Source organism: Nycticebus coucang, chromosome 6 (assembly GCF_027406575.1).
Source record: "Nycticebus coucang isolate mNycCou1 chromosome 6, mNycCou1.pri, whole genome shotgun sequence".
NCBI lineage: Eukaryota > Metazoa > Chordata > Mammalia > Primates > Lorisidae > Nycticebus > Nycticebus coucang.
This window is the reverse complement of record NC_069785.1, coordinates 85,994,880-86,020,689: the sequence shown is the minus strand read 5'-3', so window position 1 is coordinate 86,020,689 and position 25,810 is coordinate 85,994,880. Positions and strand designations below refer to the sequence as shown.

The window sequence follows — 25,810 nt, the reverse complement described above, 5'->3', positions numbered from 1 at the left end:
TTGTTGAATAGGGAATCTTTCCCCCAATTTATGTTTTTGATATGCTTATCAAAGATTGAATGATGGTAAGTGTCCAGGTTAATCTCTTGGTTCTCTACTCCGTTCCATACATTTACCTTGGCATTTTTACCATGCTGTTTTGATCAATATAGATTTCTAGTATAGGCTGAAGTCTGGTAGGTTGATTGCTATTGTTCTGTGTTTATTTCACAGTAATGTCTTGGCTATTCAATGTTTTTTTCTGATTCCATATAAACAAAGTACTAGTTTTTCCAGTTGTTTAAAGTATGATAGAGGTGCTTTAGGGATTGCATTAAATTTGTATATTGCTTTGGGTAATATGGACATTTTAACAATGAAGATTGTTCCCAGCCATAAGCATGGGGTATGATTTTCCATTTGTTAACATCTTCAGCTTTTTACTTTTCTCAGAGTTTCATAGTTCTCTTTATAGAGATCTTTCATGTCCTTTTTGAGGTAAATTCCCAAATACTTCATCTTCTTTGGTACTACTGTAAAAAGAATATAGTCCTTGACTATTTGTTCAGCTTGACTATTGTTGGTATATGTAAAAGCTACAGATTTGTAAGTATTGATTTTGTATTCCTAGATGTTGCTGTATTTTTTTTTATCACTTATAAGAGTTTTACAGTTGAGTCCCTGGGTTTTTCCAGGTAGAAGATTATATCATCTGCAAAGAGTGAGAGTTTGTCTCCTCTGACCAAATTGGAATACCCTTAATCTCCTTCTTTTGCTTGATTGCAATGGATAATACTTCCGTTACTTTGTTCAATAGCAGTAGAGGCTATGAGCATCATTGTCTAGTTCCAGATCTGAGTGGAATTTTTTTCAATTTTCTTCCATTCCATATGATATTGGCTGTGGGTTTACTGTAGTGAGCCTCTATCAGTTTAGATATGACCCGTTTCAGCCTATTTCCTTAAGTGTTCTGATCATGAAAGGATCCTGGATGTTATCAAAAGCTTTTTTGCATCAGTGGAGAGAAACATATGGTCTTTGTTTTTTATTTTGTTTATGTGATATATTACGTTTATAGAGTTAGTCATGTTGAACCAGCCTTGTGACCCTGGGATAAAACCAACTTAGTCATAGTGTATAATTTTTTTGATGTGTTGTTGAATTGTTTTTGCTAGGATCTTATTGAATATTTTTGCATCAATAGTCATTAATGATACTGGTCTATAACTTTAATTCTTTGTTGGGTCTTTTCCTGGTTTGGGATCAAGGTGATGTTTGCTTCCTCAAATGTATTGGGAAGTATTCCTTCTTTTTCTGTTTTGAAGATGGTTATGTAATATAGATACTGGTTCCTCTTTAAAGGTTTGGTAGAATTATGATGTGAAGCCTCCTCTTTCTGGACTTTACTTTTCTGGAGATTTCATATAGTTGATGGTATTTCATTGCTTGATATAGGTCTGTTCAACACTTTCAATTCTTTCAGCTATGTCTAGGAAGGTGGTGTGCTTCCAGACATTGCTATTTCCCCCCAGATTTTCCCATTTCTGAGAATAGAGTATTCTGCAGTAATCATTAAGGATTTTTTGCATTTTCTGAGGTGCCTTTTGTTATTTCTTTTTTATCATTACTGATTGATGATATTAGGGATTTTACTTTTCTGTTTCTGGTTTGGTTAGTCAAAGTTTTCTCAATTTTGTTAATCTTTTCAAAAACCCAGCTTTTTGTTCGTTGATCTTCTGAGTGATTCTTTTGTTTTCAATATCATTGAATTCTGCTCTAATTTTGGTTATTTATTTTCTTCTGCTTGATTTGGGGAAGGGATGTTCTTCCTTTTCCAGTTGCTTGAGATGACCCACTAAGTTGTTGACTTCCTCTCTTTCCAGTCTCTTGGGGAAGGCTTGCAATGCTATAAATTTCCTTTGTAGGACTGCTTTAGAAGAATCCAACAGTTTTGATAATTTATGTCTTCATTGTCATTTTGTTCCAAAAATTTGGTAATTTTCTTCTTAATCTCATCTTTGACACAGCTATCATTCAGCATAAGGTTATTTAGTTTCCTTGACTTTGTTCCAGTATGAAGATTCCTGCTGTTGTTGAGTTCAACTTTTATTCCAGATGGTCCGAGAAAATACAAGGAATAATTTATATTCTTAAATTTGCTAAAGTTAGATTTGTGACCTAAGATGTGATCAATTTTGGAGGATGTTGCATGGGATGATGAGAAGAATGTGTGTTTGGTTTTATTATAATGAAATTATCTGTAGCTGTCTGTTTAGTCCATTTGTTATAGGACCAAGTTTAAATCTATTATTTCTTTGTTTACATTCTTCTTGGAAAGATCCTCCTTCTTGGAGGATCTATCCAACATAGCCAAATGTTAGTTAAAATCTCCACTGTTATAGTTCAGGATGATATCCAATTGTTCAGTGTCTGTTAGTGTTTTCCTTTATAAATAGAGAGGCATTCTGGTAGGGTGCATGAATATTAATAATTGAAATATCTTCATATGGAGTGTTTCTTTTCCCAAATATGAAGTGTCCATCCTTAACTTTCCTTACCTTTGTTGGTTTAAAGCCTATTTGTATCTGCAAATAAAATTGCAACCCCTGATTTTTTTCTGATTTCCATTTGCCTGAATTATAGATGTTCATCCCTTCACCCTCAGTCTACTTTTGTCATTTAAGGTAAGATGGGATTTTGGAATGCAAGATATATCTGATCCGAGCTTTTGTGTACAGTCAGCTAGCCTGTGCCTCTTTAGAGGAAAATTTAAGAAACTCAAATTAATTGAGAGTATTGATAAACATCATAATGTTTGGGATGCCATGTTTATCAAGTGTCCAGTGGATATTTTCTTTTTTTCTTCTTCTTTTTTTTTTTATTAAATCATAGCTGTGTATATTAATGCAATTTTGGGGTACAATGTGCTGGTTTTATATACAATTTGAAATGTTTTCATCAAACTGGTTAAAAAAGCCTTCACCACATTATCTTAGTTATTGTGTTAAGATATTTATATTCTACTCTTAGTAGATTTAACATGTACTCTTATAAAATGCACTGTAGGTATGGTCCCTCCAATTACCCTTCCTCCGCCCATCCTCCCCCTACCCCTTCCTTCCCTCTTCTTTTTCCCCTTCACCTTGGGCTATAGTTGGGTTATAGCTTTCATATGGATGTGTGGGTGCTTATAAATTAATTTCATGGTAGGGCTGAGTACATTGGATACTTTTTCTTTTATTCTTTAGATACTTTGCTAAGAAGAAAATGTTTCCGCTCCATCAATGAAAATATGAAAGAGGCAAAGTCCCCATCTTTTTTAAGGCTGTATAATATTCCATGTTGTATATACACCACAATTTCTTAATCCATTCATGAATCAATGGGCACTTGGGCTTCTTCCATGACTTATCAATTATGAATTGGGTTCCAATAAACATTTTGGTGCAATTATCTTCATTATTATGTGATTGTTGGTCCTCTGGATATATACCTAATAGATAAATTAAAGGATACAATGCAGGTCTATTTTTAGATTTCCACGTGATCTCCAAATATCTTTCCAAAAGGAACATATTAGTTTGCATTCCCACCAGCATTGCAGAAGTGTTCCCTTTTCCCGACATCCATGCCAACATCTCTGGTTTTGGGATTTTGTGATGTGGGCTAATCTCTCTCTCTCTCTTTTTTTTTTTTTTTAATTAAATCATAGCTGTGTACCTTAATGCAATCATGGGGTACAATGTGCTTGTTTTATACGCAATTTGAAATATTTTCATTGAACTGGTTAACATAGCCTTCATGGCATTTTCTTAGTTATTGTGTTCATACATTTATATTCTGCATTTAGTAAGCTTCACCTGTACCCTTCTAAGATGCACCATAGATGTGGTCCCACCATTTACCCTCCTTCCAACTATCCTCCCCTCTTCCCTCCTGTCCTTTGTCCCTTTCCCCATATTCTTGTGCTGTAATTAGTTTCATAGTAGGGCTGAGTACATTGGATACTTTTTCTTATATCCAGAAGACCAAAAATCACTAATGTACACAGCTATGATTTAATAGTAATAAAAATCACATTATAGCAAAGATATTTGTACCAGAATGTTTATTGCAGCCCAATTCATAATTGCTCAGACGTGGAAGAAGCCCAAGTGACCATCAAGCCACGAATGGATCAATAAATTGTGGTATCTGTAAACCATGGAATTTTATGCAGCCTTAAAGAAAGATGGAGACTTTAACTCTTTCATGTTTACATGGATAGAGCTGGAAAATATTCTTCTTAGCAAAGTATCTCATGAATGGATGTGGGCTAATCTTCCTGGAGTTAGATGATATCTTAAAGTGGTTTTGATTTGCATTTATCTGATGATTAAGGATTATGAGCATTTTTTCATGTGTCTGTAGGCTGTGCACCTGACTTCTTCAGAGAAGTTTCTCTTCAAGTCTCTTGCCCACCCTGAGATGGGATCACTTGTTTTTTTTGTGCTAATAAGTTTAATTTCTCTGTGGATTCTGGTTGTTAAACTTTTGTGGGAGACATAACCTACAAATATCTTCTCTCATTCTGAAGGATGTCTGTTTGCTTTATGTACTGTGTCCTTGGCTGTGCAGAAGCTTTTTAGTTTGATCAGATCCCACTAATGTATTTTGGTGTTGCTTCAATTGCCCTTGGGGTCCTCCTCATAAAATTATTTCCCAGATTGATTTCCTCAAATATTTTCCCTGTACTTTCTTCTAGTATTTTATAGGTTCATATCTTAAGTTTAAATATTTTTAATTAAATCATAGCTGTGTACATTAGTGCAATCATGGGGTACAATGTGCTATTTTTATATACAGTTTGAAATAATTCCATCAAACTGGTTCACATAGCCTTCATGACATTTTCTTATTTATTATGTTAAGACATTTATATTCTACACTTAGCAAATTTAACATGTACCCTTGTAAGATGCACCATAGTTGTAGTCCCACCAATTACCCTCCCTCCTCCCATCCTCCCCCTTCCCTACCCTTAATCTCCCCTTTTCCCTTGTTCTTGGGATATAATTGGGTTATAGCTTTCATATGAAAGGTATAAATTGATTTCACAGTAGTGCTGAGTACATTGGATACTTTTTCTTGTATTCTTGAGATACTTTGATAAGAAGAATATGTTCTAGATCCATCCATGTAAACATGAAAGTGGTAAAGTCTCCTTCTTTTTTACAGCTGCATGATATTCTATGGTGTATATACAATTTATTAATCCATTCATGGTTCGATGGACACTTGGGCTTCTTCCATGAATTAGCAATTATGAATTGGGCTGCAATAAACATTCTGGTACAATTATGTTTGTTATAACGTGATTTTTGTCTTCAGGATATATACCTAGTAGAAGAATTGTAGGATCAAAATAAATCAAAAAGTTAGTTTTTTGATAAGGTCAATAAAATAGATAAATCTTTGGCTAACCTAACCATGAAAAACGACTAAAATCTCTAATTTGATCAATCAGAAATGGTAAAGATGAAATAACAACAGACTCCTCAGAAATTCAAAAAATGCCTTAATGAATATGACAAGAAACTCTTTTTTCAGAAATATGAAATTTTAAAGGAAATAGGCCAATGCTTGGAAGCATGCCACCTTCCTAGATGTAGCCAGAATGAAGTGGAACTGTTGAACAGATCTATATCAAGTTCTGAAATAGCATAAACTATACAAAATCTCCGTAAAAAGAAAAGCCCTGGACCAGATGGCTTCACAACAGAATTCTACCAAACCTTTAAAGAGGAATCAGTACCTATATTACTTAACCTTTTCCAAAATAGAAAAACAAGGAGTACTACCCAACACATTCTATGAAGCAAACATCACCATGATACTCAAACTAGGAAAAGACAAAACAAGAAAAGAAAATTATAGACCAATGTAACTAATGAATCTTGATGCAAAAATATTCAACAAGATCCTAAAAAGTTAATCCAGCAACACATCAAACAAATTATACACCACGACCAAGTGGGTTTTATCCAAGGCTCTCATGGGTTCATTATACATAAATCTATAAATATAATTCATCAGATAAACAAATTAAAAAACAAAGACCTGATGTTTCTCTCAGTTGAAGCAGAAAAAATATTTTGATAATAGTCCAGCATCCTTTCATGATTAGAACACGTAAGAAAATTGGTGTAGAAGGGACATTTCTTAAACTGATAGAGGCCATCTATAGCAAATCCACAGCCAATATTATATTGGATGGAGGTAAATTGAAATTATTTCTACTCAGATCAGGAACCAGGCAAGGTTCCCCATTGTCTCCACTACTTTTTAATATTGTAATGGAAGTCTTACCCATCACGATCAGGCATGAATAGGCGATCAAGGGTATCCATGTAGGGTCAGAGTATATCAAACTTTCACTCTTTGCAAATGATATGATTGTATATCTGGAAAACCCCAGGGCCTCTACTACAAAATTCTTAGAATTGATCAAGGAGGGGCGGTGCCCGTGGCTCAAAAGAGTAGGGCTCCGGCTCCATATGCTGGAGGTGGCAGGTTCAATCCCAGTCCCAGCCAAAAACTGGAAAAAAAAAAAGTGATCAATGAATACAGCAACATCTCAGGTTATAAAATCAATACTCACAAATCTGTAGCCTTTATATATACCAACAATAGTCAAGTTGAAGAAACAGTCAAAGACTCTATTTTGTTCACAGTAGTACCAAAGAAGATAAAATATTTGGGAGTTCACCTAGCAAAGGCTGTGAAAGATCTTTTATAAAGAGAACTATGAAACTCTGAGAAAAGAAATAGCTGAAGATGTTAACAAATGGAAAAACATACCAATCTCATGGCTGGGAAAAATCAACATTGTTAAAATGTCCATACCACCCAAAGCAATATACAATTTTATTTTTTATTTTTTTTCCTTATTAAGCACCACTGTCATACATTTCACCATTAACTAAGATAGACTTGCTCCCATTCTGAGGGCTGTCTGTTTGCTTGTGTTCTTGGCTGTGCAGAAGATTTTTAGTATGATAAGGTCTCAGTAATGTATTTTTGTTGTGGCTTCAATTGCCCTAGGGTGTCTTCCATATAAAATATTGTCCCAGGTTGATTTCTTCAAGTGTTTTCCCTGCAATTTCTTCTAGTATTTTTATAGTTTCATGTCTTAAGTTAAATTCTTTAATCTTAAGATAAAGATATGTGCACGTTACATCTCTGACAAAGGTTTAAATCTTTGATCTTAAGATAAAGATATGTGCAGGTTATGTCTCTGACAAAGGTTTAATAACCAGAATCCACAGAGAACTCAAATGTATTAGCAGGAAAAGAACAAGTGATCCCATGTCAGGGTGGGCAAGGGACTTGAAGGGAAACTTCTCTGAAGAAGACAGGCGCATGGCCTATAGACATGTGAAAAAAATGCTCATAATCCTTAATCATCAGAGAAATGCACATCAAAACCACTTTGAGATATCATTTAACTCCAGTAAGATTAGCCTCCATCACAAAATCCCACAACCAAAGCTGTTGGTATGGATGTTTAGAAAAGTGAACACTTTTGCACTGCTGGTGGGAATGCAAACTAATGCACTACTTTTGGAAAGATACTTGGAGAACACTTAGGGATTTAAAAATAGACCTGACATTTGATCCTACAATTCCTCTACTAGGTATATATCAAGAAGTTTAAATCTTTAATACAGTAATCTGGTATATTTGTTAATGGTGAAAGCTGTGGTTCCAGGTTCAGTCTTCTACAAGTTGCCAGCCAGTTCACCCAGCACCATTTGTTAAATAGGGAATCTTTTTCCCACTGAATGTTTTTAATTGGCTTGTCAAAGATCAAATAATGGTAAGTAGCTGGGTTCATCTCTTGGTTCTGTATTCTTTTCCATACATCTACATGCATATTTTTGTGCCAGTACCATGCTGTTTGGATCATTATCAATTTATAGTATAATACGAGGTTTGGTAGTATGATTCTTCTGATTTGTTTTTATTTCCGAGTAATATCCGGTTATCTGAGTTTTTTTCTGATTCCATGTAAAATGAAGTATTATTTTTTTTTTTAGGTCTTTAAAGTATGACAGTGGTGCTTTAATAAGGATTCCATTAAAATTGTATATTGTTTTGGGTAGTATGGACATTTTAACAATGTTGATTCTTCCCAACCATGAGCAGGGTATGTTTTTCCATTTGTTAACATCTTCAGCTATTTCTTTTCTCAGAGTTTCATAGTTCTCTTTATAAAGATCTTTCACGGCTTTTGCTAGGTAAACTTCCAAATATTTTATCTTCTTTGGCACTTCTGTGAACGGAATAGAATCCTTGACTGTTTTTTCAGCTTGACTATTGTTGGTATATATAATGGCTACAGATTTGTGAGTATTGATTTTGTACCTAAGATGTTGCTGTATTTCTTGATTACTTCTAAAAGTTTTGTAGTTGAATCCCTGGGGTTTTCCAGAAATACAATCATATCATCTTCAAAGAGTGATAGTTTGATCTCCTCTGACCCTACATGGATACCCTGATCGCCTCTTCTTACCTGATTGTGATGTCTAAGACTTCCATTACAACGTTAAAAAGCAGTGGAGACAATGGGCAACCTTGCCTGGTTCCTGATCTGAGTGGAAATGATTTCAATTTTCCTCCATTCAATACAATATTGGATGTGGGTTTGCTATATATGGCCTGTATCAATTTAAGAAATGTCCCTTCTATACCAGTTTTTTAAGTATTCTGATCATGAAACGATGCTGGATATTGTCAAAAGATTTTTAGAGCATCAATTAAGAGAATCATGTGGTCTTTGTTTTTTATTTTGTTCATGCCATGAATTATATTTATAGTTTTATGTATGTTAATCCAGCCTTGAGACCCTGGGATAAAATCCACTTGATCATGGTGTACAATTTGTTTGATGTGATACTGCATTCTGTTTGCTAGGATTTTTTTTTTTTTTTTTTTGCAGTTGTTCACTGGGGTTGGGTTTGAACCTGCCACCTCTGATGTATGGGGCTAGCACCCTACTCCTTGAGCCGCAGGCACCAACCTGTTTGCTAGTATCTTAATGAATATTTTTGTGTCAATATTCATTAGAGATATTGGTCCATAATTTTCTTTTCTTGTTGTGTCTGTTCCTGGTTTGTGGATCAAAGTGATGTTTTATTCATGGAATGTGTTGTGTTTTGTGTTCTTGTTTTTCTATATTTTGGAAAAGGTTAGTGATATAGGTGCTAGTTCATCTTTAAAGATTTGGTAGAGTTCTGATGTGAAACCATCTGATGGTGGTCTTTTTGGGGAGATTTTGTATTGATCTTTTCAGTAAACCAACTTTTTGATATATTGATCTGCTGTATAAACCTTTTGCTTTCCATTTCATTTAATTCTGCTCTAATTTTGTTTATTTCTTTTCATCTGCTGTGTTTGGGATTGGAATGTTCTTTTACAGTTGCTAGAGATTAGTTTGTTAACTTCTTATCATTTGTTCTCTTGAGGAAGGCTTGCAATGCTTTAAATTTCCCTCTTAGGACGGCCTTTGCGGTATTCCAGAAGGTTCTGGTCATTTGTGCCTTCATTATCATTTTGCCCGAAAATTTGGTAATTTTCTTCTTAATCCCATCTATGACTCAGCTGTGATTCAGCATAAGGTTATTTAGTTTCCATGTTTTTGTATGAGTATGCAGATTCCTGTTGTTACTCAGTTCTACTTTTATTCCATGATGGTCCGAGAAGGTGCAAGGAATAATTTCTATTCTTTTAAATTTGCTGAGTTTAGACATGTGACCTAAGATGTTATAAATTTTGGAGGATGTTGCATAGCTAATGAGAAGAATGTGTATTTAGTTTTCTTAGGGTGGAATCCTCTTTAGATGTCTGTTAAATCCAATTGTTGAATGGCTAAGTTTAAGTCCAAAATTACTTTCCTTACTTTCTGACTGGAGGATCTATCCAACATTGCCAAAAGAGTACTAAAATCTCCTACTATTATGGTGCTGTGGGAAATCAAGGTACCCATGTCTGTTGGACCCTCTCTTATAAATTGATGTGTATTCTGGTTGGGTGTATAAATGTTAATAACCTAAATCTCATCATGTTGACTGTTTTCCTTAGTAAATATGAAGTGACCATCATTATCTTTTCTTACTTTTCTTGGTTTAAAGCATATTATATCTGCAAATAAAATTTTAACACCTACTTCTTTCTGATTTCCATTTGCCTGCATTATATACAACCATCCCTTCACACCGAGTCATTATTTTTGAAGGTAAGAGGAGATTCTTATATGCAGCAGATACATGACTTAAATTTTTATATCCAGTCAGCCAACCTGTGCCTCTTTAGAGGACAATTTTAGCCATACACATTAATTGAGAATATTGATAAACCTGACAGTATTTTGGATATCAAGTTTTTCAAAAGTCCAGTATGCATTTTTAATCCTTTCGGCACTGTGGAAGTTGGAATTTGATCAAAAGTTTCTGAGTGAGTTGACTTTGGTAGTAGAGGATTTTGCTGGTCATTGTGGAGGATAGGACTGAGAACATACTGGAGAGCTGGTTTACTTATGGCAAATGTCTTCAACATGTGAATGTCATTAAAGTATTTAACTTCTCCATCATAAAAGAACCTAAGTTTAGTTGGATACAGAATCCTGTGTTGAAAGTTGTTTTGTTTTAGGAGGTTAAATGTCGATGACCACCCTCTTCTACCTCGAAAAGTTACGGTAGAGAGATCTTCACTCATTCTAGTATTCTTCCCATTGTGGGTTATGGTTTTCTTATGTCTGGCTGCTTGCAGAATTTTCTCCTTCATATTAACCTTTACTAAGTTAATTATAATATGTCTGGGAGATGCTATAATTAGGTTGAGTTGTGCTGGGGTTCTGAAACTGTCTGCTTTCTTAATTTCAGAATCTCCTGCCATGTTTGGTAAGTTCTTCTCGATTATCTCTTGCAGTAGAGCATCTGGAACTTTAGATGCAATCTCATTGCCCACAGGAATTCCTATAAGGCGAAAGTTAGGTTTTTTGAAGTGTCCCAGAGCTCTCTGAGAGAATGATCCATTTTTGCTCTCCATTTCTCTTCCTCTTTGAGCATTTGGAAACATTCAAAAGCTTTGCCTTCATTGTCAGAAATCCTTTGTTCTGCCTGCTCCATTCTGTTCCTGATGGATTCTACTGTATTTCTCAGATCTTTGGGGGCTGCGAGTTCTTGCCTCAGTGTGTCAAAACTGGTTGATTTTGACTTTGAATTCATTGAATTCTTCAGACGACTTTTGAAATGCTCCTTAAATTTCTAAATCCGACTTTGCTCCATTCTGTTAATCTTATTGGCAATCCAAATTCTGAATTCAATTTCTGACATCTCAGCCATTTGTTTGTGAATGGGATCTTCTGGTGTGTCCACCTTTTCGTTCCTTGGGGATGTTGATCTACTCTTACTATGCATGTTGCCAGAGTTTTTCTGCTGATTCCACCCCATGTTTATTTTTCACCATTTGGCTAGATGAGCAGATAATGTGAAATTGGATTGGGGGCACCTGGAGTAGTGATTAACCAGCCCTTTGCCCAAGAGCTGGGACTGATGACTGTGGGTTTTCCCCTACTGCTTTGCAAAGGACCCATTGTGGCAGCTAGCTAAGTGATACATGATGAACAGCATTTTTGAAAAGTTCACCATCTTCCAGGTGTAGACAAACAGAAACGCCCAGGAATTGATGCTATGCACCACTTATGTTTTTTATGTCTCCACCAGTGATCATGGGGCTCACCACCCCATTTACTGCCTGGTTTGGGACTGAAGGGGAACCTTAAACTGGCTGGTCCCTGGAATAGCCTCCTGATAGGAAGGACCCTATGAAGGCAAAATGTATGGTCAGAATGAAATGATTACCTCCTATATCAAGCTGAGAATGGAAAAGGTCTGAACATGCACCCAGGTCTCTAGTCTCATCCAGGTTTTACCTTGAAATAAATCAAGGGAAATGTAGTCCAAGCTAAAGGACCTGGTTTCTAAGAACCAGGTTTTCCAAACCATGACTACCATGTCCTTGGCCAAGCTCACCAAACTGGGTCCTGCTGGACCTCAGGTCTCTGAGATTTTCCAGTTTTGGTCAGGGGCTCTAGACCCCTCTGGAATGTTTCAGATGTGAAGCCATTTTCCTTGTCATTGACTCCCACATCTATTGACCAGGGTATGGGTCTACTTAACCCATATTACCCATGCCTCTACCTGCCCCATTACCCCCAACCTGGCAGGCTTGGGCCCTGGGCATTGTCTGCTTGCAGCTAGTAGAGTTCTCGGCCTGTGTGTAACTGCCTAATGCAGCTGACTCATACCAGAAACACCTGTTTCTACAGATCACCCAGCATTGCCTTAGCCATGGGAACCCCCACTCAAGAGTGTGAATGTCCAGCAGATCAATTACAACATCCCTGAAAAAGTGTGGTCTCCACTGCCCCCATCTTTTGCCTGATCAAGTTCTGGGCAGACCTGAACTGAGGCCCAAGGGGTGATAAGCCAGGGCTAGCAGTGGCAGCAGCAGTAACAGAGTGAGCAGCCAGTATGAGAGCCTGGGACACATGACCCTCACATGCTCCTACAAGACCTGTTCCTTTGGCAAGCAGTTGGTGGAGAAGGTGGAGACAAAGCATGCACAGCTGGAAGACAGAGATTAGTGTACTTCCTGGTGTGCTTGCCTCTCTGGGATTACCTGGTGAATTACCTGCACAGGTTGTGGCAGCTGGCTGAGTGATATATGATGAACAGCATCCTTGAAAACTTCACTGTCCTCCAGGTGGTGACAAACTGAGACACCCAGAAATTGCTGCTGTGCACTGTCTATGTCTTTGAGGTCTCCAACAGTGAACATGGGGCCCACCACCAAATTTACTGCCTGGTCCAGGACTGAAGGGGAACCCCAAAACTGGCTGACCCCTGGAATATCCTCTTGGCAGGAAGGACCCTCCAGCTCTCCTCATGCTTTGTATTTAAGGAGAGGGCTGTGCTTTAAAGGGGCTGATTTCAGAGGCCTAAGCAATTAGGGACACCAAAACTTGGTTGGTGAGCTGAATAGGTGGGGACCGAGGGAAGAATAGACTCTGATAGTGGAACCTCACAGGTGGTGTCTGAAAGGACAGATCACTCAAGAGCATCTGGGATTGGGGACAGGAGTGAGACCACCTTCAGGAACATTTCTCAGCCTCTGACAGGTCCCCTTGACCCTCTCTTTTGTATGTTTGGGAGAGCCTTTGTTACACATTGGCTTGTATCCCTTCCTGTTTTCCACCTACCAGTAAACCAAATTTCTGCCTCTCCCTCTCACCCTTTTTACTACAGAGATTAACCTTATTTGTGTAGGAGCAGAGCCAGGTGGGCCCTGGAAATATTTTTAATATGCTTATCTATTTATAAGGGTTATGGCTTTATCTCAGCTGCACGAGAAATGGGGGAAGGCTTTGTAACTCATCCTCCTCCTTCTCAGTGAGCAGCGTGTTCTACTGTTGTGTTTCCTCACTTGCCAACACCAAAGTCTGTTGGTTTGTGTTATGACAGAGGATAAAGCTATTTTACCACCCTCAAAAAATGTATATATAAAAATGTATGTGTATATATATTTAAGGTGTTGAATACCTTATACCCTGAGTTGATGATATGAATGTGTGAAATTATCATGTGTACACACCAAATATGGACCCCTATTATGTATCAATTACAAAGATTAAAAAATAGCTAAGCACCCACAGCTCAGTGCTTAGGGCACTGGCTATATACATGGGGTCTGGCAGGTTTAAACCAGGCCCGGGCCTGCTCAACAATGACAACTGCAACAATATAATAGGCAGGTATTGTGGTGGGTGCCTGTAGTCCCAACTACTTATGAGGCTGAGGCAAGAGAATTGCTGATGCCCAAAAGTTAGAAGTTGCTTGGAGCTGTGACGACACGGCACTCTACCTAGGGGGACATAGCGAGATTCTGTCTTAAAATAATAATAACAATAATAATAATTATAATAACAACGAAGGATTTTTACATATTTTTTAGAAAAATCATGTTAATTCTATGTGATTATCTTTTCTTTTTTAGGTTATTCCATTTATGACTAACCCCCAAAAGTTATCTTCTCCTTTGATTGCTTAAGACAGCCTGAACATCAAGCTTCTTTTTAAGATTTATTCTCTTTTTTCGATAGTATCTCTAAAAAAGGAAATTTAGTCCTCATTATTTCTTTTCAATTTAATGAAACATTGTCTTATATTTAATCTAGTCAAACCTATATTTAGATATTATGCAAAGTGAAACCTCTTTTAGGCTCTATTAGAATTATTAAATTAATTATTATTATTTGACTCTTCTGGCTTTTTTTTAAGTTTTCTAACATTGTTTAGTATATTCTCAACTTACTTAACTAATTTATCTTACTGTTTGATGTAATTTCTTGGTAGCTGAACTTTTTGAAAATAAAAAGGCAAAATAAATAAGCATTTGTAGTTTTATTAACTAAAATTAAAATGTCTTTATCCATTAAATGTGACAAGAGGTTTTAAACTCAATCCTCTTAAACAAATTAGTCACTTGTTTATTTTGGTGATTTTCTCATTCATCTTGTGCTCATGGAATCTCTGTAATGGACACAGATGTTCACACATCCAGTGTATGTGATCAGATTTGATTAAAGAATCGTCAAATAAACTACCCAGTGTTACAGAAGCGTAAGGCAGTAAAGATTGCAAAAGAGTATATAGAATTATCTCTGGAAGGTCATTACTTACTTTGACAAATATGTCCAGCAATGCAGAGATTTTATTATTCTCAAGAAGCATTATTAACTTTAGTATTCATACTTGTCAAACCATGCACATAACGTCCTTTATCAGTAAAACCCAATAATCCTGTTGGCTCAATATTTTAGTCCATTTCTTCTTTCCTCATGTGAGTATCAGGTGGACAATCATGTATATACTGGGAGATTTCTAAATCTTTAACTGGATAATCTTAGAGTTTTTTTAATTCTAGATCCTTTCTTCAAATTTTTTTTATTTATTTATTTTTTTTATTGCTGGGGATTCTTTGAGGGTACAACAAACTAGGTTACACTTACTGCATTTGTTAGTCAAAGTTCCTCTTGGAATCATGTCTTGCCCCCAAAAGTTGTGACACACACCAAGGATCCCCCCTGTTTCCTCCTTCCCTCTCTCTGCTCTCCACTTCCCCCACCCCTACCATGTCCTTTTCATTAATTGTCCTCATATCAAAATTGAGTACATAGGATTCATGCTTCTCCGTTCTTCTGATGCTTTACTAAGAATAATGTGTTCCATGTCCATCCAGGTTAATACAAAGTAGTTAAAGTCTCCATTTTTAATAGCTGAATAGTATTCCATGTTGCACATATTCCACAGTTTGTTAATCCATTCCACAGTTGGTGGGCATTTAGGCTGTTTCCACATTTTGACGATTTTAAATTGAGCTGCAGTAAACAGTCTAGTGCAAGTGTCCTTATGATAAAAGGATTTTTTCCTTCTAGGCAGATGCCCAGTAATGGGATTGCAGGATGAAATGGGAGGTCTAGCTTGAGTACTTTGAGGTTTCTCCATACTTCCTTCCAAAAAGGTTGTGCTAGTTTGCAGTCCCACCAGCAGGGTAAAAGTGGTCCCTTCTCTCCACACCCACACCAGCATCTGCAGTTTTGAGATTTTTGTGATGTGGGCTATTCTTGCTGGGGTTAGATGGTATCTAAGGGTGGTTTTGGTTGGCATTTCTCTAATAGATAGGGATGATGAACATTTTTTCATATGTTTGTTAGCCATTCGTCTGTCTTAAAGAAGGTTCTACACATGTCTCTTGCCCATTGACATATGGGATTGTTGGCTTTTTTCATAGGTATTAATTTCGGTTCTTTATAGATCCTAGTTATCAAGCTTTTGTCTGATTAAAAATAAGGAAATATCCTTTCCCATTGTGTAGGTTGTCTATTTGCTTTGGTTATTGTCTCCTTAGCTGTACAATACCGTTTCAGTTTAATGAAGTCCCATTTTGTTTATTTTTGTTGTTGCAATTGCCATGGCAGTCTTACTCATGAAGTCTTTCCCCAAGCCAATATCTTTGTTTTTCCTGTGCTTTCTTTGAGGACTTTTATTGTTTCATGCCTTAAATTTAAGTCGTTTATCCATCTTGAATCCATTTTTGTGAGTGGAGAAAGGTGTGGGTCCAGTGTCATTCTTTTACATGTGGATATGCAGTTCTTCCAACACCATTTATTGAATAAGGATACTTTCCCCCAAGGCATGTTCTTGTTTGGTTTATCGAAGATTAGTTGGTTGTAAGATGTTAGTTTCATCTTCTGGTTTTCTGTTTGATTCCAAATATCTATGTCTCTATTTTTGTGCCACTACTATGCTGCCTTGACCACTGTGGCTTTGTAGGACAGCCTAAAATCACATATGGTAATGCCCCCAGCTTTATTTTTATTGATAAGAACTGCCTTAGCTATATGGGTTTTTTTCTGGTTCCATGCGAAATGCAGAATTATTTTTTCCAAATCTTGAAAGTAGGATGTTGGTATTTTAATAGGAATAGCATTGAATAGGTAGACTGCTTTGGGATTTATAGACATTTAACAATGTTGATTCTTCCCAGTCATGAGCATGGTATGTTCTTCCATTTGTTAATATCCTCTGCTATTTCCTTTCTGAGGATTTCATAATTTTCTTTATAGAGGTCCTTCACCTCCTTTGTTAGGTATAATCCTAGGTATTCTATTTTCTTTGAAACTATGGTGAAGGAGTTTTTGCCCTTTATTAGCCTCTCATCTTGACTGTTATTGATATATTCAAAAGCTACTTACTTGTGGACATTGACTTTATATCCTGAGATATTACTGTATTTTTTGATGACTTCCAGGAGTCTTTTGGTTGAGTCTTTAGGATTCTCTAAGATCATGTCGTCAGCAAAGAGGGAGAGTTTGACCTTTGCTCCCAGTTGGATTCCGTTTATTTTCTTGTCTTGCCTAATTGTATTGGCTAGAAGTTCCAGAATTACATTGACTAGTAAAGGTGACAGAGTACAACCTTGTCTGTTTCCAGTTCTAAGAGGAAAAACTTTCAGTTTTACTCCATTCAGTAAAATATTAGCTGTGAATTTGTCATAGATAGCTTTGATCAGTTTCAGAAATGTGCTACCTATGTCTATACGCTTCAGTGTTCTACTTAGGAAAGGATGCTGAATTTTATCAAATGCGTTTTCTACATCTATTGAGAGGATCATATGGTCTTTATTTTTGCTTCTGTTAATATGATGGATAATGTTTATAGACTTGCGTATATTAAACCAGCCTTGCATCCCTGGGATGAAACCTACTTGATCATGGTATATGACTATTTGATCATAAGCTGTAATCTGTTGGCTAGGATTTTGTTGAGAATTTTTTCATCTATATTCATTATATTCATTAGTGAAATTGGTCTGAAATTCTTTTTAATTGGGTCTTTTTCTGGTTTTGGTATCAGGGTGATATTTGCTTCATAGACTGTCTTGGGAAGATTCCTTCCTCCTCAATTTATTGGAATATTTCTGCAGTACGGGAAAAAGCTCTTCCTTGAAGGTTTGATAGAATTCTGGTGTGAAGTCAGCTGGACCAGGGCATTTTTTTGTTGGAAGCTTTTTTATTGGTTCTTTGATCTGAGTGTTTGAAATTGGTCTGTTCAGGAGCTCTATTTCTTCCTGGCTATGTCTAGGGATAGGGAGTGATTCCAAATGTTGATCCATTTTCTTCACATTGTCAAATTTCTGGGCATAGAGTTTCTGGGAGTATTCAGAGATGATCTCTTGTATCTCTGTGGCATCAGTTGTAATTTCCCCTGTATCATTTCTGATTGAGGTTACTAGAGATTTTACTTTTCTATTTCTACTTAGTCTGGCCAAAGTTGTTTTTTTTTTTTTTTTTTCTTTTTCTTTTTCACCATGTTCAGTTTATTCCTCTGAAGGTAATCCTCTTTATTTATTTTTTTTATTAAATCATAGCTGTGTACATTGATATGATCATGGGACATCATTCACTAGCTTCACAGACCGTTTACCAAGTTTCACATATACCCTTGTAAGATGCACCGCTGGTGTAATCCCACCAATCCCCTTCCCTCTACCCACCTCATTTATACTATTCTCTAGTATGGCTTCCATTCCCCTGTGGCATCCGTCTTCCCTTTCTGGGATACCTATCACTCGTATGTTTGAATGCTTCATAAAGTCCCATAATTCTGTCAGTGAATGTTCTGCTTTCTCTCTCTATTCTTTTCTGCCTCTTTAAATATCTAAATTATCTCAAGAGCTTTGTCCTCTACCTCCGAAATTATTTCTTCTGCATGGTCTAATCTGTTGTTGATACTTTCTATTGCATCTTTAAGTTCCCTAATTGACTGCTTCAGTTCCTTCAGCTCTGCTATACACTTTCTGTATTCTTCATATCATTCATCTCTTATTTGATTGTTTTTGAATTTCCTTTTAGTTATTTCCAACTTTATCAGCAGTTTCCTTCGTTGTTTCCATCATTTCCTTCATTGTTTTCATCACCTGTATTCTAAATTCCCTTTTTGTCATTTCTAACATTTCTTTGTAGGTGGAATCCTCTGCTGTTGCTACCTCATGGTCCCTTGGAGGGGTTGCTCTGGACTGGTTTTTTATGTTGCCAGGAGTTTTCTGCTGATTCTTCCTCATGAATGATTTCTTTTATCTGTTTCCTTGATCTCATTTTCCTTTCACTTCCCCTTGCTCTTTAAGTTGCCATGCCTCTGGACTAGGGTTTCAATGAGTCCTTTTGGTATAGGAACAGAAGGATGAGAAGGTTGAAGAGCAAGAAGGGATAAAAGAAAAAAAAAAAGAAGAAGGGATGAGTAAAAAGTAATATTTAAAAAATAAGAGAGACACAGAAAGAGTGAGACAGGGCAACATAGGTGCACAGTAGGGTACTTTGACCTAACCTAAAAATAATAATAATAAAAAAACATCTGGGGGCACCGGGTTGGGTGGTTCCCTTACTAGCCTGTTAGGACACAGTACCTTACCTACACCAAGTAGAGAGGAAAGACAAAAATGCTATAAATCAAACCAAAACAATAAAAAAATAAAACTTACAGGATAAAATTGGGGGGAAACCAAATAGGCATAGAAACAGTAGCAAAAATGAAGTTCTAATTGTAGAAAAAGGCAACAATGGCAAATAGTATTTAAACTAGACAAATGGTGAAAGAAAAGAAAAAAATAAATAAAAGAAAATTCTATGGGTAAAAGATTGAAATTAAAAAAACAAAAGAGCAGCAACAACAACAACAACAACAAAAATAAAATAAAATAACAAACAAAACCAAGGACAAAGCAGTATATATATCTTGCTGAATATTGTCTGGGCAACAGGTGATCTTGGGTATAAGATGTTAATCACAATGCTGATACGACTGGAGGCCTCTGCCTATTTCTCAAATCCCTCAGGGTGGAGACCCAAATATCCCCTCAGCTCTCTTAAAGGGCACTTTAAACTGCTAAACTTGGCTATGCAGAAGCTTTCCCAGGAAAGCACTTGTTGCTTGGATCACTGCTGAAGTGGCTATCCAGTGTGCCAAAACCAGTCTCACTCTGCCCCTGAGGTCTAAGGCTGTAAGGCAGCTCTGCCCCACCTTTAGGCTGCTCAGTCACTAGATTACTAGATCCCACCTGATCCTTGCTCTGTGACCCTGAGGGCAGAGCTTGCCTGGGCAGTTCTCTCACAATGACTCCACACGGCCCACAGCTGGACACTGTTAGCTCCGTTCAGCTCAGTGGCCCTAGACAATGCCCAAATTTCTCCACACTCCTGTCCAAGCTCTCGCAAGAGAGTTCAACTGAGTGCCAAGTCCAAAAACACCAAAACAGCTCACAGGTGAGATTGCCCCTTTGCAATCTCACTGCTGCTGTTCTTACAGCTGTCAGCATGATTAGACTGAACAAACACACATAACCACTTTCCAGTTTTACACTGCTTTTGTCCTCCTCTTGTGGTCAAGAAGTCTCTCGCTGACTCCCTCTGTCCTCAAAGGGATAAATATAAGCAGATCCCACCAGCCAGAGATGCCTGTGGTCTTGTCTCCCCAGACTCACTGTGTCCAGTTTCAAGGAAGCTGTTACTCAGCCACCATTTTCCAGATTACCCTCTTTTTTTGAGGGTACATAGAACTAGGTACATTGATTGCTTTGGTAGATGATGAGGACCCTAGTTCCATCCCCAAAAGGCATACCACATGCCTTGTCCCCCTACCTTTCCTTAACTTTTAATGACCATTCTATCAGGGGTGGGTCAATAGACAATCACAGTTATTCATATGTTCTTGACAAACGAATAAGAAAACCATGTGAAATTCAGACTAGGGTTTTACATTTCTTTCTTACATCATAGTAGTACTTAAAATGCCCTCATAATTCTCTAATCAAATCAGCATTTCTCTTCTACAGGTCAGAATTTAGGGCTAATTATTGAAAGAGAGCTTTCTTGTAGCATCCTGAATTGGTGTTTTAGAGTTAAATATTTTCATCCATTTAAAAAATGCACATAATAATGAGAAATAAAAGTTTGCACATGTTAATAAAAGTATATTATTTCTTTAAAAATGTTAAAATATAAAATTCAAATCCTTTTGTTGTCATTTTCCAAATGTCAGAGTTCTGTTGGATTACATAAGGTGTGCCAGTTTAGTATAGCTTACACATACTTATGTTCTTAACACCATATGCCTTTCATGAGTAAGGTAATCTCTTCCTAAAGTATTTACCCAGATTTACCTCCTATGTCCTTGGATGCTTCATAGTTGACATATTAGACTTTAAGGACTGAAGACACTGTCCTTAACCCTTCCCTTACTTCCTTGACTCTGTTCCCTATTTTGTCATCTGATTTTTCTATTATGTAAATAACACATAGTAAGTAGCACTGAAACATTAAGTTAGTGTAAATCTTGTACTTTAATTCTCCTGCAGATCACCAATCCAGTCACTCACCATTACCAGTGTTCATAGCTTATTACCATAATTCACTTTCTGATTTATGATTTTGAAAAGCTCTTTTCTGATTTTGTCCTGTGTTCATCTATCTTCACATTGCTACCAAGGTGACCTTTTGAAAATATGTTTTTGGTGGCCTGACTTACGTGCTTATTGAGTGGATCCCATTACAGGAAAGGGAAAGTTTGCACCTCTTCTGCCACCTGTCTTTGGTAGCTTGGCCTGATTCTCTCATTTCATCTCTAAAACCTGTTCCTTATCACAAGGTTGCAGTTTTACCGCATTACCTTCATAGCCCTCATATGCCCTGTGGTTCCATTCCTCATCCTTTTGCCCCTTATCCCCTGTCCAAAAGCCCTTCACACTCTCACTGCGCACATCGTTGTCTTTGAAAATACGCCTCTATATTTGCTGCATTTCCTAAGCTTCCTGGGTAGAACTGACTCTTCCTCCATTGTATCCTTAGTGTAATTAATTTACTGTAATTACAGACTCATCAATTACTTTTCTGATTTGTTTTCATATATCTTTGCCACACCTCCTTAAATATAGGACAGACTCTATATTCTGTTTCTATGTTCAAATTATTCTCCCAGATAGTGTGTATGTTTGATAAACATAGTGAATGTGTGTTGTTTTGCTAACAGATTGGTGTGTGAGTGAATCAATACATTTCCTGAATTTGGCTTTTCTTTTTCTCAATAGGAAGGAGCAAGAGAGTCAGAAGTTGAAGACAATACCAACACGATTGGTATTGTTGAAAGTGCTACACAAAAGGAAACAAGTAAAGACAATTTTATTTTTGTTATAAAAAATAATAAGAGGTGGTAATTTAGGGGAAATATCTCAAAAATTTAATGATTACGTGCTGTTATGAAGTCAAAACCAATAATGGGTATTGGTTTGATGTCCATTCCTTTGATTTATTGTATTGTTTTTATTAAATCATAACTGTGTACATTAATGTATTTATGAGGTATGATGTGCTGATTTTGTATACAATTTGGACTGCTTAAATCCAGATTGTTTTTTTTTGTGTGTGTGTTTTTTTTGTGGTTTTTGGCCCGGGCTGGGTTTGAACCCGCCACCTATGGCATATGGGACCAGCGCCCTACTCCTTGAGCCACAGGCGCCATCCTTTTTTTAAAAATCTTTTTTTTTTTTTTTGTAGAGACAGAGTCTTACTTTATGGCCCTCGGTAGAGTGCCATGGCATCACACAGCTCACAGCAACCTCCAACTCCTGGGCTTAAGCGATTCTCTTGCCTCAGCCTCCCGAGTAGCTGGGACTACAGGCGCCCGCCACAACGCCCAACTATTTTTTGGTTGCAGTTCAGCCGGGGCCGGGTTTGAACCCGCCACCCTCGGTATATGGGGCCGGCGCCTTACCGACTGAGCCACAGGTGCCGCCCAAAATCCAGATTGTTCACATAGCCTTCACGTCACTTACTTAATTGTTGTATTAAGACATTGATACTGTACTCTTCATAGACTTCACATGTACATTTGCAAGATGCACCATAGGTGAGGACACAAGTATTTAATGTCCACTCCTTTTTAATATCTTTCTTTTGCCTTTTTTTATACTATAAACTTTTTCCTGAAACTGCTTTAACCTTGTGAAATTCTTTTTGTTATGAGTTTTATTTTACTGAAATAGTCACAAAGAGGTAGATTTGAATATGTTTTTAAAATGCAGTAATACTTTTGTCATTAATTTATCTGCAAATAACATTTTATAGATGAAATCTCTGTACTGTTATCAAGACAAGACAGACCAAAAGAACCAAGTTTGTATTTGGAGGTAATGTCTTTTCTTATCATTACTTTAAAATATAAGCATTGACAACTTTAAAACATAAAAGGGATGCTTTTAATTACCTTTTCTCAGCTGTGTATGTGCCCACAAGGAATTATTTTCTTACATTATCAGGCCATAATTAATAAAGTAATTATGTGGAAAGAATGAGCTGCTGAATAGTAAAATTCTGCTAATTTGCAAGATTCATTTAAAAAGACAGTGTAATATAATACAAAATGATAAGGCTTAGGAGTTATAAGAATCCCATTTGGCTTTGAAGTTAAGTTTATTTAAAAACTAAAGAATTATTCAAGATCAACCTATAGCCAAATGCATGAGTCCATAGTAAATATGGATGTGTAATAAAAGTCCTAATGAAATTCAGGGAAAAGCAGTTTGGAGTGTTGATTTTTATAACTTGGAACTTGAAATGATAAAATGTGGCACTCAAAACTGTTACTATGTTTGAATTGACCAGGCTAGATCATCAAGGAACGTTTTAGGAGAAAAAAAAAAAAATCATGGGGAGTAAGTGAACATGTTGGGCTGTAATAGTAACAATTTGATTTAGTGGCGTTTTAAGCAGAAGTCATTTTCTAAAATAGAACACATAGAGTACTTTTGTGGCAGCCATGCTTCTGATATACTGTAGGTGTGAAATACTGACAATTTATTCTGAAGCAGAGCTCAGGTAGGAAGACATGTTAAAGGCTGACCTCTTAGAAGCAGTGGTTGGGCAGCAGCACCAGATTCAAATGGATGTCAAAAGACATGTTATTCTGGATCTTTCACTTTCTGTGGAAACTGAGGGAAATTATTTAATTAATTTTGAATGTCTGTGACCTAATTCATAGACATGGCACTAATATCAACCTTTTAGGTGTGTGTAATGAACAAATACAGTATGAAATCTGGAAACATTTTTATAGTCTGAAAAGTATGCATGCAAATGTAAGAAATGTTCACAGTTTTATTTAATGATTTAATAAATATGGGAAGTAGTTCTTTTAAAAAAAAAAACAAACAAAGCAAAACCTTAAGACAGTAGTGTCAAGGAAAAAATGGGAAGTTAAGCAAGTTAGAACAGGCATGAGTCTTTGTAATTTGGGTATAATAAGTTTCAGGAGACTATCGTGGCCAATATCCTGTAAGAATAAAATCACTCTAGTGATTTTGTGCTTAAGATCTTCCCAATGAGATTTGTACATTTTTTGACCTTGAACATGTAGAGACATGTACATGTACATGACCTTGAACATGTAAAGACAAAATCTCATTCTGTGCCCTGGGTGGAGTGCTATGGTGTCATAGCTCACAGCAACCTCAAACACTTAGGCTCAAGTGATCCCCTTGCCTCAGCCTCCGAAGTAACAGGGACTATAAGTACCAATTATGTGCTAAGTAGTTAGACACTGAATATACAATAGGATGCCTTATAGTAGTAGCAAGAGAAAACCAAACAGCAAAAAATTCTGATTTACTATGTGGGCTTCATATAGAGAAAGCAGAGAATATCAGGTTTGACAATATTGAGGAAGATTGCAGTTAATGGGGATGGGACTGGGGTGGAAATCCACAGTCAGGGAAGATATTTCTGAGTGTGAAGTTCAAGCTACCAGCTAAAGGCTGAGGAGGAGCCAGCCATGTGAAATTCGGAGAGGAAGATAGGGCAGAAAGAACAATGGATCACATATGTAAATCATTTTACTCTGAACATCCTGGGAACTCCAGGAAGCAGAAAGTAGGGTAATCATCAGCAGCAGCCAACTTTAATTTTATTATTATAATACATAGAAAAGAAAATGTGGAAATACATGTCTGGGATACCTTAGATGCTTCAAAAATAAATGTTCTTATTATTTTATATTGAGGATTGCTATAGTTCTTGAAATTGATTTTTATTAGCATAAAGTTACATACTATATCTAATATTTGTTTGATTTTATGTAAACATAAAAAATAGTTATTTTAGCTGTGGTATCTTTTTATTCAACCATAAGTAAAAACTCTATCAAAACATATTTTAGATTTTTCTAACCTTTTGTTTACCTAAATAAAGCAGCTTCAGAAATTTTCTGTTTAGGTACACTTACATTAATATGAATTAAAAATGAATATTTGGTTTATGCCCAATATGACATAACAAAAGTTTCTTAGAATGCTATATCTCAAATTTTTATGCTAAAATTTCATTAAAATATTTTATGTGTTTAATGCATAACTATTATAGCAAGTGTATTTTGTTTTTTAAAAATGTTCTCTTATTCCTGGTGGTGAATGTGAAGTAATCATTTATTTTGAAGTTCGTTACATGTTGAAATATGCACATTAGTTCATATTTTTTGTGAATATGACTCATTTTGGCCTTTCATGCTGTGTCTACACATCGATATGCAGATAAAAGATGAGCTTAATCTAGACAGCATATGTGAACTTCTCTACTGAAATGTTTTGATTTTCAATACTTGCTCCTCTTCTTTTGTATGTCATTGCTTTTACCAAAAGAAATTAAGATGCTTTGGAGAAAATGATTAGCAAATCTTGATGTAACTTATTATTTTTAACTGAACTCATATTGATATTAATTTTAATAGAATATCTCAGAGAGTCTTTCAGAGAAGGATCTTAGTTATTCATCTCAGGATGCCAATCAAGAAGAGAAAAACAGAGTAAATGCACAAGTAGAAGGTAAGAACTGTATTTTCCTGTAAAAGACAATTTGATTTGACATATCCAGGGCTTTCCATTTCTTTTTTTTTTTTGGAGGCAGTGTCTCACTCTGTCACTCTCAGTAGAATTCTGTGATGTCATAGCTCACAGCAACCTCAAACTCTTGGGCTCAAGTGATCCTCTTGCCTCAGCCTACTGAGTAGCTGGGACTACAAAAACCAATCACAGTGTCCACTCATTTTTACAGATGGGATCTTACTCTTGCTTAGGCTAGTCCTGAACTCCAGAGCACAGGCATCCACCTGCCTTGGCCTCCCAGAGT

The 25,810-nt window shown here is 36.5% G+C and overlaps 1 pseudogene; it reads left to right on the top strand.

The window, feature by feature from the left end:
• Positions 1-25,810, top strand: part of LOC128588766 (uncharacterized) — a 108,788-nt pseudogene that overhangs the window by 41,252 nt on the left and 41,726 nt on the right.